This window comes from Dasypus novemcinctus, chromosome 25 (assembly GCF_030445035.2).
Source record: "Dasypus novemcinctus isolate mDasNov1 chromosome 25, mDasNov1.1.hap2, whole genome shotgun sequence".
NCBI classification, from domain to species: domain Eukaryota; kingdom Metazoa; phylum Chordata; class Mammalia; order Cingulata; family Dasypodidae; genus Dasypus; species Dasypus novemcinctus.
Genome location: NC_080697.1, coordinates 2,894,539 through 2,916,158, shown reverse-complemented (window position 1 = coordinate 2,916,158; position 21,620 = coordinate 2,894,539).

Genomic DNA, 21,620 nt, shown 5'->3' with positions numbered 1-21,620 from the left:
AGCTGGGGTGAGCCGCAGCTGTGCGATTGCTCACGTGTCTGCACAGCTTCAGGTCTCAGACCCCAAATTCAGCCACCCCTGTGCTTTCACTCGAAACACAGACAACAGCTTAAATTCAATCCCGCCTGCCTCTCATTAGCATCCATTTTTTTCTCTCTCTGCCTGCCTTCTTTCTTTCTTTTCATTTATCCTCCTTTCCTTCCTTCAAAAACTATGTATTGTTTTCCATGTTGCCAGGTTGCTGCCCCAGACCTTGGGATTATAAGGATGATTCTAAATCATGCAATCTGCCCTTCACATACCAGCGAGAGAGACTACGATACAGAGAGACAGCTGTGGTGGGAGCCGGAGCCTGGCACCCTCGGGAGATCAGAGAGCAGTTCCTGGGGAGAAATAAGAGGGGAAGTGACTTGGGAGTCTCGAAGGGAAGGTGGGGATTCCCCCGGAGAGAGCCAGCCCGGGCGGGCCTTAACCAAGGCACTGAGGCCTGAACAGCATGTCCAGAAATGCTGAGCCGAGCAGAGGGTCTGGATGGGAACCGGAGGCAGCGGGGAGAGGAGGGGTAAACTGGAAGTGACAGGCTGGGGCCCTCTGCATGTTTCACACCAGAGTTGCCCGTTTCATAGGGGGGAATTTGCCAGTCCTGGTATTTTTTGGATTAAGGAGGCAGTGCTTGCAGAGATGCTCTGTTTGGACTCCTAAGGCGAAAGCCTCTTGGAAGTCAACAGCTGGCCAGCTCCGGGCTTCGCTCCCGGATCGCCCTGCCGGCCGTGAGCTCGCACCGGGAGCAGCCTCTGCAGTCTCTCCGGGCCCACAGGGACTGCTCCTGAGCTCTGGACCCCCGCCTGCCTCCCCCGCTTTGGAGATGGAGGGATCCTGCCCTTTTCCTAGAGCAGAAAGACCCAGAAGTGTAGGATGAGAATAACAGAGCCACTCCTAAGGCACAGCCTCGGGCGTCTGTGTTAAACGTGTGCCAACTCCTCCCGTCTGTGCTTGCCCTTCAAATTCCTGTTATAAGAATTATGGAACAATTATGACTTTTTAAAAATTGGAAATACTGATACACATTCTAAGGACACCAGCCAGAATATTATATTTACTAAATAGCCTCCCTCCTCAATGCAGAAATCTCTAAAGAAAAATTTCCTTTACTGTTGCTGTGTTTTTTAACATTTATACTAAAACATGTGTAGTTCCATATCTTTTCTACTAGGCGTTTGTTCTAAGGAAGTAACTGGCGGCAAACGCCGGCTAGGAATGCTGCAGTTCAGGGGACATTTCCAGAAGCAGGGAAGAATAGAACGCTTCCTGAGTGTCGCTATCGGAGGCCAGTTACGTCGGCTGTCATATAAGCCTCTGAAAGTCGTAGTTTGGGAAATGAAGAAAACATAATTTGAAATGAAAGAGTGGGAACGGAGGAGCATGTCGTGTTTCTACCTGGACACAGACGGGCCGAGGGGACGCAGGACGACGGCGCATCAGGGGCTTCGTGTGGCCGAGAGGAGCCGCAGGCGAGCGGGCAGCCGGGGGACGGACAAGGGGGACGGGCAGGAGAAGTGGGCAGCAGGGGTGCGGGCAGGGGGAGTGGGCAGCGGGGGGGGGGGCAGGCAGCCAGGGGCGGGCAGCGGGGGGGCGGCGCTCCAGGATCCCAGGCCGCAGGTGCAGGGCCAGGGGGCGGCCTCCAGCGGGGGCCGCGTGGCCTCACCCCTGGCGGTCGCCCCAGCGGGGGGGGGGGGGGGGGAGGAGCAGGGTCAGAGGCGGCGCTGCCGGCCCTCCCAGGGCCCCTCGCTCCGCACCACTGAAGGGTCTGCTTCCTGGATTCAGCCGAGGCCCCCGCCCCTCCTCTGCCACTTTTGGGCAAGACTCCATCCCTCAGGCGACGTCCTGCTGGGCGTCGAGCAGGGCTGTTCCCTCCCAGGAGAAAAGTTGTCTTCTTGGCGACTGACACAGGAGGGGGGCTGGAGACAGCATTTCTGAGGTGATCGCTGCTTCTCCTTTGCAGGCTTTGGATTAAAAAAATATGTCTATAGAACTGAAACAACAGGTTTTCCTATTGTTGAACCTCACTGCAAAAAAAAAAAAATCGTGAGACAATTCTGAGGTGAATCTCATGGTTATTGTTTTAAAAGTGCTGGGCTAATACCAAAAAAAGAAGTAGTTTAGGTAGGAAGTGGTTTTTTCCATGTCTTTAGGAACCTTGACATCTTTCTTCAATATATACCTTTAGATATAAAAAAGAAAACACCTTAAAAATAAAATATGGCAAAAAATATATTTTCAGCAGACATGGCGAGGTATTATATGCTTTCCATTTAAAAATGTGAACATTCTCCATTCCCCTATAACAAAATGTGCAAAGGATACAAAAGGCAGTTTATAAGACTTGTAAATTGAAAATGAATATGACAAGTATTAACCTTATTAGCAACCAAAGAAATGAATATTAACACATCAGTAAAACAAAATTTGTTCCCAGCAGGCTGAGTGAGTGTGGAGCTTTCACTCCTGCTTCCACTTTTTCTTACAAACAGGTTGTAAGTGAACTCTGTAAACTCATAAACTCTTTCTTCTTCTTCTTCTTCTTTATTTTCTTTTAAATGTTACACTCAAAAAATATGAGGCCCCCATATACCCCTCACCCCCCCACCCCACTCCTCCCACATCAACAACCTCTTCCATCACCATGGCACATTCACTGCACCTGGTGAATACATCTTGGAGCACTGCTGCCCCACATAGACAGTGGTCTACATTGTAGGCTACACTCTCCCCCAGTCCACCCAGTGGGCCATGGCAGGACACACAATGTCCAGCATCTAACCCGGCAGCACCACCCAGGACAACTCCAAATCCTGAAAATGCCCTCACATCATATCTCTTCTTCCTTCTCCCTACCATCAGCAGCTACCGTGGCCACTTTCTCCACATCAATACTACAATTTCTTCCTTTACTAATCACAATAATTCCCCAGCAGAACACCAGTAAATCCACTCTAATCCATACTCTATTCCTCCATCCTGTGGACCCTGGGATGGTTATGTCCAGTCCCCCTCTACATCAGGAGGGGGTTTAGATCCCACATGGATGATGGATGCAATTCTCCTGCTTACAGTTGTAGGCATTCTTGATTCCCTGGTATGGTGGTTGACCTTCTTCACCTCCCTGTTAGCTGGCCAGGGTAAATCCAATAAACCGGAAGGTAGGAGTTGCAAGTCTGCTGAGACTCAGGGCCTGGCTGTCACATGGACAGTCCAGAGATTCAGGTCTCCTGAGTGTACACCAACACAAATGCCAACCATAGGTCCAGTAAAAGTAACAGAAGAGGCATGTGTAGAAAGGTCATATCTGAATCCAACTCCATCATACTCAGGAACACAAATTCCAAAGTAGGGCCTATTGACATGACCCTGAACTCAGAGTCATCTGCCATGACCACAGAACCTATGGGTCTCCGTAGCCCTCAGGAGAACCAATACCTGGGTTTCTATTTACTTTGGCTGTCTCTGGTACTCTTCTGAGGCATGCATAAACATTACCCCTCTCATGACCTCCTGACTCTTTTATCCTTTCCATTTCCCCCTTTTATCCAAAGTCAAAAAGCAATTTTTAACACCTGATATTACATGTAGGCTGAAATATTCTGATGGTCTGATGTGACCCTTTTATTCAAGGTCTTTTTCTAGTTACATCATCAGCTGGTGCTTGGTAGTAATCCCTCGGTGCCAGGGAGGTACATCCCCAGGAGTCATGTCCCACCCTGGGGGAAAGGTAATGCATTTACATGCTGAGTTTGGCTTAGAGAGTGGCCATATTTGAGCAAAATGGAGGCTCTCAGGAGGTAACTCTTGGGCACCCTGAAGCTCTAGGCCTAGATCATATTTCAGGCACACAGGCTCATAATAGCCATCAGTATCAAGGGCTCATTGTTGGACCATCCGTCTTTATTCTTTGCCATTGCATTTGGGGGATTGTTGCTGTTCCATTAGGGAATGTGATAGAGCTCTCCTGGCTAGGATCTCAGCACTCTCTCAGTTGTCGTTTTTAACTGAAACCACTATGAAAATATCCAAACATTTTTATGTACCCTGTATACATGCCCTGGAGAACTCCCTTCCAAACATGTGCCCCTTATCAATAACACCCCACACCAGTGTTCCTCCCCTGACATAGTTGAACCTCCCTGTAGCCCAAAACTTCTTTAAAAAGGAAGCCTAATATATTGGCAGGTTCCATTAATAGTAAAATGGAATATAGTGATGGGTTTAAAGGTTAGAATAGAATATACAGTAATTTAGAAAAATTAAATAAAGGAAAAATAAATTGGGGTATCAAAAAATGAAAAAATGAAAAAGCTTCGTTTTTGACATTTGCCTTTCATCAGTTCTATAGTTGTTGCCCTGTATGTACAGTGGCAAGCAATTTCTTCCATTTCTTCCTCAGTGTCTACATCTTTTCTTTTTTTTCCTCTAATTATTAAGTTTGTCTTCACATAAGTTTTAGATCACAGTAATTCACATATACAATATATGGTACTACTACATATCCAACATCAAACCCTTTGTCCTTTCCCCAGCAATGGTCTTTTTACATGTTCATATTATATTTGCTGCAGCTGATGTACAGAAATTGAAACAATAGCTTTCAAACATTGTTCCATTTGGAAACTCTTGCTACAACTTTTTGTGCAGGACATTTTTAATTGATTGCAGTCCTGTGACTTAGTAATCTTAATACCTGTAGTTTATTATTTGGAGAAGTATAGATGTATACATATATTCTAGTGTATAATTGTGCATAACAGCTTTTTTTTTGTAATAGCAAAATAATCAAAATAACTGAAAGAAACGTTGAAACATTTCATTTCACATAGCATTTGAATAAACAACATTTCAATAAACAATGTTTATTAGGACATTAGAAAAATGTTCTAATAAATTATGGTTAATCCATTTGATGGAGTTCTATGAGTCACTTATGAAATCTCAGGTTTTTCAAAGATAACTTAATGACATGGGAGGTAGCTTAACGAATAAATGAAAACAACCAAAAAAACCCATGCAATATGCTCTTCAATATACTTATAAATGTCTGTACATAAAAGTTCTGGAAGTAAATCTATTAAAATTTCAAGAATGGCTATCTGCAAGCAAGTTATCCTTTCCATCTTCTCTTCCATAGTTGTCCATATTTTTCTAACTTTCAATGAGGAACATGTATTACTGTTACTTTCAATTGACACTTGCTATTTGAAAACGAGATGACCTTTGTCATTGGCCATGGGTTAAATCAGAAACCCTACACTAACGTACTCTCCACAGCAGCCTGTGCACCGTCAAGCTTGCCAGTTTGTGGACTTGTGGACTCTGAGGTACAAACGGAGGACTAGAAACCAGGTCTCCTGTCTCCTCTCCCAGTACCTGCCAATCCATTGTTGGCATGTCAAGAATGGGATCTTCAGTCAGAACTGAAATGACAAGAGAAATTACCAAGACAGACAAGAGTACAGGAGAGAGAAATTGCCCAGCACAATAGCCCCGCCCCACCCTGTCGCACTGGGCCTTGGTTAAAATGGCCAGAGGTAGACTTCCTCTTGAATGGACCTTTCCCACTTGCTCTATGGGGTTCTGCTTGAGCTGGTGTGTTTGGTGGGCTGGATAAATTGTGCCTGCGAGGCTTGCCAATGTAAGCAGTAAGCAGTATATTTCCAATCTGTATCCTTAATATTTAGCCATCACCGCCAGCTTTCTTGCTTGGTTTCTTTCTTCTTTCTCTTTCTCTTTTCTCCCCCACCCTCCTTTTTCTTTATCTTTCTTTCTTTCCTCTCTTCCCTTCCTCCTGCCTTCATGTCTTCCTCCTTCTTTTCTTATTCTCTTCCTTTTCTCTGTTTTAATTTCTACCTTTATTTCTTATTATTGTTCTTGCTTTCATCTTTTCTTTTTGTCTTTCTTCCTCTCTTCTCTATGCCTTCCTTCTCTCCTTTCTTTCCATCCTTGCCTCCCTCCCTCCACATAGCTCTCTAACTTCCTTGGTAAAATGTTTTGGCTCCTGTTAGTTGGCCGACCATGAGCTCACACATAGAGCCAGTCTAGCAGATTGCCAACCGCATGCGCTTTGGGCCATAGGCAGGAATAGGCTTTGTCATTCAATACCTACTAGCTGCCCAACTGTAACAAAGTTACATTCATTTATTTCCCAAGCATTTATTTACTGCGTGTTTTATGGATCTTAAGATAGTCTAGATGTACTCAATAAGGTTTTAAACATTTTCTGTAAAATGTGGAAAGTGCTCTTTACCATTGGGTTGTTGTGATTGTTCAACTAACCCTCCTATGTGACAATGGGCAGCCCAATACCCAGCACATGGCAGACGTCAAATATTAGCTCCCTTTTCCTTTCTTTGGCTTCCTAGTTGCCAAGTATGGATATGTAAGACTCCATTTTTGAAAAGGTATCACAAGTTAGCCAGAGAAACACAAATTTCTTGCAAAGAAAGATATTCTATATTCCATACATTCTAAATATAACCATTCTAAATCACACGTTTTTATATTTTGGCATCTTATAATCAGTATGCATCTCTCAAGTGCTGTTGGCCCAGTGCTGGCAGCTGTGCTGCAGTGGCTGTTGAGGCTACATGTGGTCTTTGAGTTGGACGTACTCCCAGTGAATAGCGTTCTTTGGAGAAATGACCACCAGCACCAAGGCTTGCAGAGCGGGCAACACCATGGAGGAAATTTATGGACAAGAGCGGACAGCTCTGAGAAACGCTGCTTTGTCGACTACACAACGGCCCAAGGGGAAAAAGACATCCATCAAGGACTCTGGCTCAAAAACAATCAATTAAAAGATGGGCAAAAGATTTGAATGGACATCTCTCCAAAGAAGACATACAAATAGCAATAGCCAGAAGATACACGAAGAGGTGCTCAACATCTTTAACTATCAGGGAAATGCAAATCAAAACCACAATTGGAAACAATTTCACACGTACTAGAATGACTAATATTAAAAATGAAAATTTAAAAATTGTGGAGAGGATGTGGAAAAACAGGAACATATTTAGCTTAAGCAAACTCATAGACTCAGAGTCCAAGATATAAGTTACCAGGGGATGGGGATGGGGGGTGGGAAGTACAGAGTTTCTCCTTGAAATGATAGACATGTTCTGTTGACGGTGATGGTGACGGCAGCACGACATTGTGCTTGTAAGGAACAGGACTGAAATTGTATCTGAATGTGGTTAAAAGGGGAAATGTTAGGTTGCATGCATGGTAACAAAATAAAACAGTTTTAAAAATCCTTGCACCTGACTACTCAACCAGCCCTAACTTAAACCATGTACTATGGTAATAGTGCAGTTATTAACATGTGCTTTTATCAGTTGTAACCAATGCTCCACATCAAGGCAAGGTGCTAAGAATAGGGTGGAATATGGAAATTCTGTATTTCATGCATGATCATTCTGTAAACCCACAACTTCTCTAATTTTAAAAAAAAGAGGTCAAAAGAAAGTCTTTAACAATAACAACAGAATAAAAATAAAACAAGAAAACAAGAAAAGAGCAAAAACAAAAAACCCTGGGTTCAGATCCTGGTTTTGCCTCTTATTAACTCAGGGAATATATTTCGTTTTGCTGGGACTCAGTTTTCTCTGCTGGCAAGAGAGTGTATTAAATGTACCCAGCAAGGTTGTTAGAAAAACAAGTTCAGCAGAGGCTCAGAAAGGAAATGCTTTTTAGCAGCAAAGTAGCATCAAAACTTAGACATATTGCAGCGCTGATAGTTTCCGTGTCTGTTTTTGTTCCTGCTTTTGTTTTCCTTAAACTGGGAAGTCTTGAGGCAGGGCCTTGAGCCTTCAGGGAGCCGCCACCAAAGCACGTGCGGTGACTTTCATCTCGAGCCGACGTGACAAGGCCCCCCCCCACTCAGGCGGCAGCAGCAGTGTGCTGTGCCGAGGGTTTTGTTGCTGTTATCTTTGTTGTGTTTTAAGACTATTTTGACTCTCATTGCATTTCTCTAAGTTTTATAAAGCAAGCATTGAAATCAGCACTTTAGACATAAGCAGTGAACAGAGAAGTCACAGATTTGTCTAAGGTCACACAGAAAGTTAGAGCTGGATGCAGCCCTGAGCAGTACCAACTAGCTCAGTCAAGAGGGCGAGTCCTGGTCGGCGTCCGGAGTTTAGGGTTGAATCCAGCTCTGAGAAGCAGGGGGCAGAAGGAGAGAAGAAGGGATGGGGCTTGTTGTAATCATCTGAGCCTAGCATGGCCCCAGATGTGCACTAGAAAAGATGATGCGAAACAATCTAAGCAACCCAAGGGTACCATGTGGCCAAAGGAGCCTATACATGAACGTCCGTGAGGGTAAGGGGTGAGGAGGGGCTCAGGAGAGGAAAGAGGAGAGGCTGAGGGGCGATGACTGCAGGAACTCAGAGTCATCCAGGGTGGGCTTGGAGTGGAGGGGTCTTTGGAGAAAGCATGGCAGTCTGCTAGCTGCAGGCCAGGATGGAAGACGGCTGGTAAATTCCTCTTGGAAGATGTGGAATGAAGTGACAACTTGCATGTACCATTGTACTTAGATGTGAGAAAAGCAAAACAGAGGACAAAACATTTAGAATCAAGACTGATACATATTTTAGATTTTTACAATGAACTTTAAAAATTAAAGTGCAAATATGGAAAAGCATGCAAAATGTACAGCTTAATGGATTTTCACAAAGTGAACATGTCCAGTAATCAACACTCATATCAAAACACCAACATCACTGGCAGCCAAAAGCTGCCTCATGCTGCCTCCAGTCCATATCCTCTTCCAAAAGTAACCACTGTTCTGACTTCTAGCTTCTCTGATTTAAATTTCTGACTTAGACTTCTGGTTGACCAAGATGGCGGCATAAGATGCTCCAGGGTGCCAGTGCCCCACAGAATCTTGGACAACAAGCAAATACAGTCAGAACCATCTTCCTCAGAACTCTGGAAAACCCTTAAAAGGTTGCAGTGACTGGGCAAGTGTTGAATTAAGAAAAATGGTCGGAGAAGCTCAAGGAGCATTGGCTGGCCCCTCCTTCAGCCCTTCTCTGTTCTGAGATAACCCCACTCCCGCTGCGGAGCTCTGGGCCTGTTCTGGAGGCAGCACAAGCAGGGCTGCCCCCACGTCCATGCCAATCTGTCAGATGGCAGCCTGAAGAACAAGGCAGTAAACTCTGCTCAGGCTCACCCTTATTAACTTGCCCTACAACCTGCAGGGAGCTAAAGCAGTGTGAGCAGCAATCAAGTCAAAATGAGGGATGAGTTAAGGGGAGTCAACATCCTCGAGAGTAGAGGGGATGTTTAAATTCCTAGGAGACAAGACTTTGGGCATTCCAGACAATGCCTTTTAGGAAATTGAGTGTTCTTCAATTTCCTCAGGAAGATAAAGGAAAACATGAAAGAAGAACTGAAGAATATCAGGAAAATGATCATGGACAATACGAGATGGTAATGGGGAAAACTTCTTGTAGAATCTATCGATTTTTTTTTTTTGGAGGTACTGGGGCTTGAAACCAGGACCTTGCATGTGATAGGCAGGTGCTTAACCACTGAGCTACAGCCTGCCCTAGAATCTCTTCATTTTATGGGAGAGGAAACTGAGACCCAGGAAAGGGAAGTGATGCATTAGCAGTGACCAGCAGGTGGGCAGCAGCGCTGAGGAGAGCAGGCGCGCACTGCCATCTCTGTCCCTGCTCCCCTGGAAACGTCCCACGTCCTCCAGGGTCTCACTGAAGCTGCCTCGATCATGCTCTACTCATTTTCTGTTCCAACATCACAGCATCTAAGTCAAAGGTTCTCTGGTAGCATTCAATCTGAGGAAGAAGTCAGGACAAACCTCCAGTAGCAACAAAAAATAATCAAATATTTAGGAATAATCTTAACAAAGCACATGAAGCACTTGTATTCATAAAACTGAAATGCATTGCGAAAAGAAATCAAAGAAGACCTAAACAAATAGAAGAATATTCCATATTCATGGAATGGAAAACTATCTAAATATCGTTAAGATGTCAATTCTACCCAAATTGATGTACAGATTCAATGCAATCCTGATTAAAAAATAAAAAAATAAATTCAACAGACTTTTTTAAAGAAATGGAAAACCGAATTATTAAATATATTTAGAAGGGTAAGAGACCACAAATAGCTAGAAACATCTTAAAAATGAAGCACAAATTTGGAGGACTCTCACTTCCAGAGTTTAAATTACCTTATCTAGATATAGTGGAAAAATATCATGGTACTGGTATAAAGAAAGACATATAGACAAATGGAACCAAAATGATTGTTACAAAATAGACCCTCACGTCTATGGTCAAGAGATTCTGGATGAGACTGTCAAGCCCACCCAGCTGGGGCAGAACAGTCTACTCAACACGTGGTGCTGGGAGAACTGGGTATCCAAATCCAAAAGAAAGAAAGAAAGAAGACCCTACCTCACACCTTATACAAAAATGAACTCAAAAGGGATCAAGGACCAAAGTATAAAAGCAAGAACCGTAACTCCCCCAGAAGAAAAAGTACTGAAAGCACGAGCAATGAAAGAAAAAAAATGAATATATAATCCCTCCTCAAACTTAAACACTTTTGTGCTTCACAGAACTTTGTCAAAAAGGTAAAAAGGCAATTCACTCAATGGGAGAAAATATTTGGAAACTACATTTCAGATAAAGGTTTGATTACAATGCTACATAAAGAGATCTTACAACTCACCAGTAAAAGAGCTTGAAATCCAACTAAAAAATGGCAAAAGACTTAAAAAAGACATATCTCCTAAGAGAAATACATATGGCAAAAAGAACTTGAAAAAATGTTAAATATCACTAGCCATTGGGGATATCAAAACAACATAAGATACCATCTCACACCACATAGAATGGCTATTATTAAAAAGCAGGAAACAAGTGCTGGATAGGATGTGGAGAAACTGGAACATTCACTGTTGGTGGAAATATGGAATGGTGCATCCTCTGTGGAAGACAGTCTGGAGTTTCCTCAGAAAGTTAAATATAGAACTGCTTTGTGACCCAGCAATTCCCCCACTAGGAACATATCCAGAAGAACTGAAAACAGTGATGCAAACAGACATTTGCCCATGGGTGTACATAGCGGCAATTGTCAAAAGGTGGAAATAACCTGTGTCTATCAACCAATGAATGGATAAACAAAATGTGGTATATACACAAGATGGAATATTATGCTGCTGTAAGAAGAGATGCAACTGGGGAACATCTGGTAGATAACATGGATGAACTTGAGAACATTAGGCTGATTGAAATAAGCCAGACACAAAAGGGTAAATATGGTATGGTGTCGCTAATATGAAATAAACATGAAGAATAAACACATGAAATTACAACCTAGACTATAGGTTACTAGGAGACAGGATGAGGCCTGAGAAGGGACATTGATGCTAAATGTAGGTAGAATTTTCAATTGTTTGTCTGTAAAAGTGCAGAAATGAATAGAGTTGATGGTAACATATTTTAGTGACTATAACTTCACGGCTAGGTTATAAATGGGATTGTGGCTAAAAGGGTTAGCCTAGAGATGTAAATGTCAATTGAAAGAAAGCTAGAGAATGAGTTAGGGACTGAATAGTGTAGTGAACCTAGAGGTAGATTAGAATGGTGGCTAATAGTACCAATACAAGAATGTTCTTCTGCAAACTCAAACAAATGTACATCAATTTTATAAGGTGGTAAGAATATAGCGAGGCATGGGAAAAACACGAATAATGTAAATAATGGACTACAGTTATCAGCAATACTGTAAGATTCTTGCATCAATGTCAAACAGTGCACTGCATCAATGCCAAGGGCCAATTATGGGATTTTTTTTATTTCGGGCTAAAGAAAGCGTTCAAAGGTTTACTGGGGCGATGACTGCACAACTCTGTGATGAACGTGAGAGCTGTAAGTGCACACTTGGACAGAATGTACAAGGGATGGGATGTATAACACAGTGAGCCACGTGGTGGAAGGTGGCGTGTGATTAGCAGGACACACAGGAGAGGGTTCTCTCATGAACTCTAGCAAATGTACAACACCAATTCAGAGCGTTAGCAACAGGGGGTGCATGGAAAAATACCCCAAGCGTACGCTGTGGACCACAGCTAGTGGCATAGTCTGATCAAGTTCTCTCATAATCTGTAACGAATGCTCCCCGTCAGTGCAAGGTGCTGGTGGAGGGTGTTGATGGGAATTCTGCACATTGTGCATGATTAATTTTGAACTCGCGGCTTCTTTAATTAAAAAAATGAAAAAAGCAACCTGACTCACATCATTCAGGGTGGGTCTTAAAGGTGAGTCCTTTATAAGAGAATGAAATTCAGACACAGAGAGCGAGAGCCAGGGAAGGAAGAAAGTGAAAGCAAGGAGACCCAGTTGAGAAGAGGACTCAGCAGCCGCCACCATGCGCCCGCCATGTGACAGCGGAGCCCAGAACTGCCACGGCCGGTCTTCAGGAGAAAGTATTGCATGATGAGGCCTTGATTTGGACATTTTTCTCAGCCTCAAAACTGTAAGCTTGTAAGTGAATAAATTCCCGCTATTTAAAGCCGTTTCATGGTATCTGCAAAAAAGAGTTAAACCTAAAATCAAGTTTAATTATATTTTAAAGAACCGTTATAATAATACAAAGGCCAAGAACTACTTAAGGGGATGGGTATGTTAAATTCTCTCCTCACACCCACCTCCTAAAATAGACGAACATATCACATCACTTTTGATACTATACTTTTTGGGGCCGAAGTGCAAAGGAAACACAAAATATTTTTTAAAAGCAATTTTAATATATTTTGAAAGAAAATTTAAATGTATTTTAAAAGAAAATAGAAAATAAAGCTAACTGTTTAGTGCAAGAGAGGGTTGATTGTTGCTGGAGTGGGCCACGGCCCCCTGAAGCAGATTCCCGCGGGGAGCCTCCCGCTCCCGGGCCTGACCCGCCACCTCTTGCCGGCCACTCGCCTCGGGGGGGTCTGCAGTGGCGCCCCGGTGGGCGCAGGTCCATGCGTGCATTCGTGTTTAAAAACCCCACGTCTCTTGGGGCTACGTGCTGGATACTCAGAAACGAAGGGGAGGCGGCCCCTGCCTCCAGGTGCCCACGAGCGCAACGTGGACGCGGGCACGGACGCCCGGGGTGTCAGGAGGCGCCGCCAAGGTCTAGGCGGAGGGTCCCACGGCCTTTTGTGGGGATAGCTGGGCTGTGTGCGGGGTCTGGCCCCCCACGGGAGGGCAGGGGAGGGCCCGGCCCCCTGCCCCCGCCAGGCCCCTGCCCGTCCTGCCCACTGCCCACGACGAGGGAGGGCACCGGGGGGTCCAGGAGCGGGAGGCTCAGCCAGGGGGGCTGCAGGCGGGGGCGGCGGCCGAGCCAGGCGGCCATAGCCCCCTGGGTGGACTGGGGGGTGAACCACAGCGTCAGCTCCTCATGCGGTGCAGCGGCGCCCCAAAACGTGCCCAGCAAGGCCGTGAACGTGCCACGACGTGAAAGGTTGGTGAAGGGGGAGGAGTGAGGCGGGGGGAATGGGGTGTATGGGGACCTCTTATACTTTTTAATGTAACATTTGTGTGATTTATTTATCTTTAAAAAAATAATAATTTTTTTTAAAAGTTTATGCAAAAAAAGAAGAAAAGTAAAGGGAATCCCTTCTCCATTTCTAGCAAAGCAGAGGGGCCCGTGGTGGCTCCTAGGAGAGCCTCAGAGAGCAGAAACACGAGCGGGCAATGCCCGGGCCCCAGGGCCACCGCGACGTCCTGCCCAGGCGGCCGCCCACGAAGGCCAGGGCTCAGGTGCCCCCCGAGAGCAGAGGGAGCAGCGGCGCCCATGTTGGCTGTCGCCAGGTCTGGGGTCTGCGGCGCCCCTGCCTCCTGGCCACATTAGATCCCTGCCCAGTCCGGGCCCCACCACCGCCCAGGTGCCTGCACAGTCGTCGCCACCCTCCTGGGTGCTGAGCCCAAGACCAGCTCTGCCACCTCCACGCTGGGCGCCGGGAGGGAGCACCCAGCCTTCCCGCCACTCCACCCGCCTGCAGCACAAGATTAAACACGCGGCGCCCCTAATGGAGCAAGAACACAGTAAGACGGCAGTGGAGGGGAACACGTTTGAGGAATGTTTAAATCCAGAGAACTCTAACTTCTCCGCCCTTCCCATGCCGCGGGCACGCTCCCCGCAGGCCTGGCCAGGCGTCCCCCGCCCGGCCCTCGGCCTGCCAAGCCCCGTGCCCGGGCGCCTGCGGGGACGGCGGCCTCCAGGGCCCGCGGCTCGCGTGGCGGGCTGCCCGGCGCCGTCAGCACCGCTCTGCTCGTGCAGACTCCAGGCTGGTAGTGGTATCTGCCGCGTGTGTTGGCTCGGCGCCTCCTTCTCGGGCGAGAGATTGCTGCTGCGGAAGCTGCCAGTGCAATATTTTGAAAACAGACATCCATTTCTAGAGGAAAAGAGCTCCAAATAAGTATGTTTCCCGCTTCACACTGCAAACCTCTATAATACCCGTGCTTGCACGTCAGGGCGATTTCCAAAACCGTTTCATGATGCAGACTTGTGATCCCCGCCGCGGCCTGGCGGGAAGGGGCTTTAGGGACCGCCTCGCGTCGCTAGCGTCGGCCTTACAGAGTGGCCGGCTCTCGGGAAACGCTTCCGCGCGGTCACCTCGCGACCCACAAGCAGTGTGACGCCCACGGGGCCACCCCACACTCTCCAGGCGAGGGGTTGACCAGAAGCGTGGAGAGCAGCCGGGGGGCTGGTGGTCAGCTCAATTTATGGTCCCATTTCCTTGTTCGGAGACCCCTGGGGAGGCTGACCCACTCCACGTCAACATGCATCGGCCTGAAAAGATCCAGCCTCCGAGATCACGCCCTGCTCGGTTCACTGCTGTACCCCATCTCTGGCCCCAAGCCTCGGGGAAAATGATGACGGTAAAATTTACCCCAAATCTCAGAACCCAGAGGCAGCCATTGCTAAGAAGATACTGAAAATACACACAATTATAGCTTGATTATACTCTAAACATTTCCCTACATCATTAAAGAATCCTTGGACGTTATTTTCAATGAACACAGAATTTTGTATAGGTATATTTTTTTTAAGTAGCAGGTTTTTTGACATTGGCATTTTGTTAACGATCATGCATTTCAGTCAAAACATATTTGTCGAGCCCCCTTGATGCCCACTGGCTGAGCCGCGGCGGGCCCCGGACGCCTTGAAGACGCGTCGTTCCCGTGGAGCTGACGCTGAAGCGCCTCTCAGCGCAGCCTGGGGCGTGGGCTGCGCGGGCTCAGCTGCGGATCCCACTGGAGAAATTCCTCCACGGCAGCAGCCAGGCCAGCGCTCGACCAAGGCGACCCTCAAACCCCACCACAGTCCTGGCCAGAGCCCCGAGGAGCGGCCACGCTGCGGCCAGCGGCCTCACTGCCCAGCAGACTCCAGCCCGGCTCGTCATCTGGAGAAGTGCAGCCTTGAAGTGGCACGCTCAGCAGGCAGGGGAGGAGGGGCGTCCCCTCAGACGCGCAGGGGGCCGCCCGGTCCAGTTGGAAGCGCGTCGGACCAGGAGTCCAGAGCCCCGGTCTGGCCTCAGCCCCGCCCCGTGCCTGCCCCAGGGGATCCCCATAGCTGATGCCCGCTCTTTCCTCATGGTCAGAAACAGCGTCCCCTGGCCTTAGGCTGTCGCACATGCCACCTGAGGCCAATGCCACCTGCGGCCAATGCCACCTGCGGCCAATGCCACCTGCCGCCAATGCCACCTGTGACCCAGCTTCTCACGGAACCGCGGCCCCTCCAGAAAGGGCTGGGCCCTACCGCATGGAGCAGCTTCTCTGTAATTGCCTGTGGAATTATTCAGGACATTCAGGGTCCCCCAGACTCCTTATCTGTCAAAGGGGATGTACTTTCTTTCCGCAAAGTTGTTTTGAGTTAAGTGAGATAATATAAAAAAGAGCATTGCCAAAGAAACAGAGTGGTGCAAGAACCCATTTTAAAAGAAAACATCTAATCATCTCTGAAGACGCACTTTTACAAGTGACACCTCCTCCTCAGATGGCCTCCCTGTGAGCACACCCGGGGCCTCCTCCTTAGACAGCCTCCTTATGAGGATGCGCCTGGGGCCTCCTCCTTAGACAGCCTTGTTATGAGGATGCGCCTGGGGCCTCCTTAGACAGCCTCCTTATGAGGTCACCCAGGGCCTCCTCCTTAGATGGCCTACTTATGAGGATGTGCCCAGGCATCCTCCTTAGATGGCCTCCCTGTGAGCATGCCCAGGGTCTCCTCCTCAAATGGCCTCCTTTTGAGATCACCCAGGACATCCTCCTTAGAAGGCCTCCTTATGAGGATGTGCCTGGGGCTTCCTCCTTAGATGGCCTCCTTATGAGGGTGCACCCAGGGCCTCCTCCTTAGATGGCCTCCTTATGAGGTCACCTAGGGCCTCCTCCTCAGATGGCCTCCCTGTGAGCACACCCGGGGCCTCTTCCTCAAATGGCCTCCTTATACTGCCTCCTTATGAGGATGTGCCTGGGCCTCCTCCTTAGACAGTCTCCTTATAAGGGTGCACCTGGGGCCTCCTCCTTAGATGGTCTCCTTATGAGGGTGTGCCTGGGGCCTCCTCCTTAGACAGCCTTCCTGTGAGCATGCCCAGGGTCTCCTCCTTAGACAGCCTCCTTATGAGGGTGTGCCCGGGGCCTCCTCCTTAGACAGCCTTCCTGTGAGCATGCCCAGGGTCTCCTCCTTAGACAGCCTCCTTATGAGGGTGTGCCCAGGGCCTCCTCCTTAGACAGCCTTCCTGTGAGCACGCCCATGGTCTCCTTAGATGAGCCACAAGGCACAGCACTGGCAACAGAGAGGCCCATGGTCAAGTTGCGGCCCGCCCATGCACAGACAAGCAGAGTGCAAGCCCACGCAGCACAGCGTCTTCCCCTGCGGAGCGCCTCAGAGCAGTGCTGTGGTGAGGAAGCCCCTCAGGCCGCAGGTGAGCTGCCCCCGCTGCTGCCTCCGCCTGTGTCCACGCAGCCGGCCACACGGGGCCAGCCCACAGCCATGCCGCTGACCGCCCCCATCCCGCCCGCGGCCGGCCCGCTGACCCCACCCATCCCGCCCGCGGCCGGCCCGCTGACCCCACCCATCCCGCCCGCGGCCACCGCTGACCGCCCCCATCCCGCCCGCGGCCACCGCTGACCGCCCCATCCCACCCACGGCCACCGCTGACCCCACCCATCCCGCCCACGGCCACCACTGACCGCCCCATCCCGCCCGCAGCCACGCCGCTGACCGCCCCATCCCGCCCACGGCCACCGCTGACCGCCCCCATCCCGCCCGTGGCCACCGCTGACCGCCCCCATCCCGCCCCCGGCCGCGCCGCTGACCGCCCCTATCCCGCCCGCGGCCACCCCGCTGACCCCCTCCATCCCGCCCGCGGCCACCGCTGACCGCCCCCATCCCGCCCCCGGCCGCGCCGCTGACCGCCCCCATCCCGCCTATCCCCTGTCTCTTCCGTCCTGTTATTTTCCAGCTAAGTTTATGGGTCTAAAAACAGGCTTTTGTCTCCAGAACTTGTTTTCAAAACACGACTTTGCGCCAGGGCGAGGGGTGCATTCAGGAAGGATCTGAGCACGATGTGAACACGTGTCTCCTCTGCCCCCCTCTGCTAGAACACACAAAACACACAATCTCACACACCCACAGCCACTCGGGGTCCCCTCGGCTGCGAGCCGCTGCGTCCACACGGGGCACCCCGCCCCTTCCTCCAGGGTCAGGTCACCTCCTTCCGCCACGTCGCAGAAACTCTCAAGGAAGCTTCCAGGCACCCATTCCCACAAGTGCCAGGTCTGTTTCAAGGTAAAGTGCCATGTTCACGTACTGAAGTATTTCTCAACCTTTTAACGCGTCTAAAACCCCACTGCCCGCTTTCTCAGCTGCCTCCCTTTCCTGCTGCGCTTACTGGTAACTTCCCCATGAGTCCTGCAGTCCGCGCCGTGGACTTCCGCGCCGCGCTGTGCGTGACATCAGCACACGCTTCGTCACAGCGGGCCTTGCAGACCTGGGCTGGGCTCTCCCCCAAGTGTTGGATCTTGCCGGACTTGTCTGTTGAGATCAGTCTTGCAGTTTCTATAAAGTTCCATCAGGAGTTCCAAGCCGACTTCTGTTCTAATTTTGTGGGTGGCTTTTCTGGCCTCCGGAAGGGTAAAATCTAGCTAACTTCTCATGAGCAAGCGGTGAAATAGGAATTACAGTGTGCTTGCCTCGACTCCCGGGGAGCAGGTGCTGCCGGGTAGAGAGCAGGGTCTGGAGCAAACACGCGCAGGCCTGCCTTCCTGCTCCGCCAGCTTCCTGACGCCGCGACCACCGACCCCCACTCCCAAGCCCTGTTCTCCTCCCGCACAGACATCAGGAGGCGACAGCGGCCTCCGGACCCCTGGAAGCAGCTACACCTCGTGGGGCGCCCAGCGGCCGCAGCAGAGCCCTGGGCAGGGCAAGCTCGTGCTCTCCTTCCCTTGGTGAGATACTCCTGGTCGGTTTGTCGAGCACCCGTTTGGTTCCAGGAACGATTCTAAGCACCCTGTGCATTAACTAGAGTATTCTCAGCAGCGTCCCTTTTAGGAGGACGTCACTGCAGAAGGGGCAGGTGACCTGCCGAGTTGCACGACGCGCTCGCCTCCGCGCTAGCCCCCGGCTCGCTGCGTGGGCCACGTGGGGCAGGGGCTCCGAGGCGGGAGTCTGCTCTGCCTGGCGGGGGGGCGCCTGCCCCTTGCTGCCCGCTCCCGCTGCAGCAGCTCTGCCTCCAGGGAGCCCTGTCCACCCTGGGGCTGCAGCAGCGGGATAGCTCCTGCTGAGCAAGTGCGCATGTGGATCCCAGCAGCGGCTGTGGGCTGCTCGGCTCCCCTTGCTCTGTGTTCGGCCCCGAGGCCCCTCTTCTCAGGGGCGGAGGTTTCATCGTCCCAGGTGCTGCCCTGTGCTCCCTCAGTGTCGGGGGCCATAGCTGCTTCCTGCGGCTGGAGTTTGCCTGTCACTCGACAGCTTCAGTCCTCGTTAGCGGTCACTCACATGCAGTTCTCTCTGTTCAAATTACCGGGGGGCAGACGACGCAGCTGTAACGGACAGCGAGGGCACCCCAGGACACGGCCTCCTCCACGCTGCTCTGTAATTACGGACCCTCGCAATAGCTGTGTCTTAAATGCAAACTCAGACACAAGGCAGCTGAACAGTCCTACGCGATCAGCTGCGATGTCTTAGAGCCCTGAGACGGTGGGTGTTCCAATCACTCCTCCGTAGGACCTGGCTTCGGGGACGCCACGGCCCCAGTGACCACCAACAAGAGGGGACGGTCAAGCAGGGCCTGCAGACCTCAGGGGCACACGCTGGCCTGAAGGCGTCCTCTGGAATGCTGCATGCCCCCTTCCTACCTGCCAGACCACAGCCTTCTTTCTAGGATATCTCAACAGAAAGGGACCCTGGAAGCAGTCGTTCCCAAGCTCCCATTTCACAGAGATGAGAAGGGCTGGCTCCAAATCACACAGCACCCAGTGCTGGAGTCCACGTCGCCACAACTCCACTGAGTCTTCACACAGCTCGTGAACTGAAATGGGCATATCTGGGGGGAAAAGAATCATTGGAACCTCCCGATGGAGGAGCTCGGAATTTGAGAAAATGACCGAAGGCCTTCAGGCTTTCCTCAAGCAGTTTTCATCCCACCACGCATGTATTTTGAATTTGAACTTCTCAGCAGGGTCTTTGTCCTTCCTTCACCCCACTCCCTCAACTGCCCCCTTCACGTCTCAGGGACTTCGCACGGCTTTTCGAGAGGGCTCGAGAGTCAGGAGAGCTCCTCTGTAAACTACCCGTGTTGTGGTCGACAGTATCTGAAAGCGTCTTAGGAGCGACCTGGCAGCGCTCGGCACGGACTTCCAAGAGGCCCCACTGAGTCGCGCCCTGTCCGGCCCCTGCGCTCGAGTGCCGTTCCTGTGACAGCGGCAATGGGTCGTCGTTCTTCTGGAGTGGGAGCACGGCGTGGCAGGCTCAGGGAGAGCTGCTCCAGTTTGAGAAGTAGGCTACCGGTGATGAGGGGCCACGCAGCCCCCAGGGGCTGGGGGTGGTCCGTGACAGCCAGCGAGAGAAGGGAGAGCCCCGTCCTGCAACCACAACGTGTGCGAGCTTGCAGGCGACCCTGTGCTCTGGAAGGGAAAGCAGCCCAGAGGACACCACGACTTCAGCCTTGTGGCGTTGCTGGGCTCCTGACCTAAGGAACCTGTGAAATTACAGGAAGATAGCGTTTAAGTCACTACGTTCGTGATAACTGTTACCTGGCAATAGAAAGCCAATACACAGCTGCTGAGGGCAGGGAGAGGGAAGAAGAGATGTGATGTGGGGGCATCTTCAGGACTTGGAGTTATCCTGGGTGGTGCTGCAGGGACAGATGCTGGACATTGCATGTCCTCCCATGGCCCACTGGGTGGACTGGGGGAGAGTAAAAACTACAATGTAAACCATTATGCGTGTGGTGCAGCAGTGCTCCAAAAGGTATTCACCAAACGCAATGAATGTGCCATGGTGATGAAAGAGGTTGTTGATGTGGGAGGAGTGGGGGGAGGGGGGGTCGGGGGTATATGAGGACTTCTTATATTTTTTGAATGTAACATTTTAAAAAAAGAAAAATAGAGGGGGGGGTGGAAAAAAACACCAGTACATGTGTCCTGTCCCCTTGAGAAGGCCAAGGTAGAGGCAACAGATTCACAATCCACATGCTTTCTCAGTGGCCTCTTCTCTTCATGTAGAAGATGCTACCGAGGTTAGAGCACTGGACCTGACTTTGGAGTTCCATTGATTTCTGAACTCAAGACTCCAGCTTTGGTAGGAGGGGAATCATCTTCCGCTACGTGCTCTTTGCTCCCTCCATTTGCGTTGATTGCTTCATGTTAGTTTGTCAAGAGATAAGTGGGTCATTTCCCTGAGTGTTTATGAAGCAGTTTTGATCCAAGGAATAAGCAAAAAATTCAATAAGATCCAGAAAGTTGGTGGGCTTTGAGGCAGCTGATGGATTGTCACATTAACCCAAAGTCCTGCGGCATGAATTACAGTAAACTCTCAACTGCAGCTTTTGCAAACATGGGAGGCAAGGCTAGCCTGTACAGTTCATCAGACATCATAAATAAATCATGACTGCTTAGCTGATCGGGTGATTCATTAATTCATCAGTGTTAGTAAGAGACTCTAGAGGGGTAGCGAGGACGTCTATGGAAACACCCGCCCGCCATATGCATCCTGTGGTGCACACGCTACCCCACCCCCTTCCCAGGACAAACAGCACCTCAACTGGAAGCTCCATTTCAGGCACTTTTTAGAGCATAACAACCACCCTGGAACCCAATGGCTTACGACAATAAGGACTTGTGATCCCGATGCCCAAGGCTGATGAACTGGCTCTGCCGGCTCACATGGCACCTGCTGGAATCAAGTGGCTTTGCATCCAGTTGGAGGCTGGGCTGGCCAAGAAGCTCCACGAAGACCTCTCTCCCACATCAGGGGCCTTGGTGCTGGCACTGCTGGGGCACCCCGGTCCGTCGTGGAGCCCCCCTGCTCACCTGCTGTGTCACCCTCAGAATTCTCTCCAA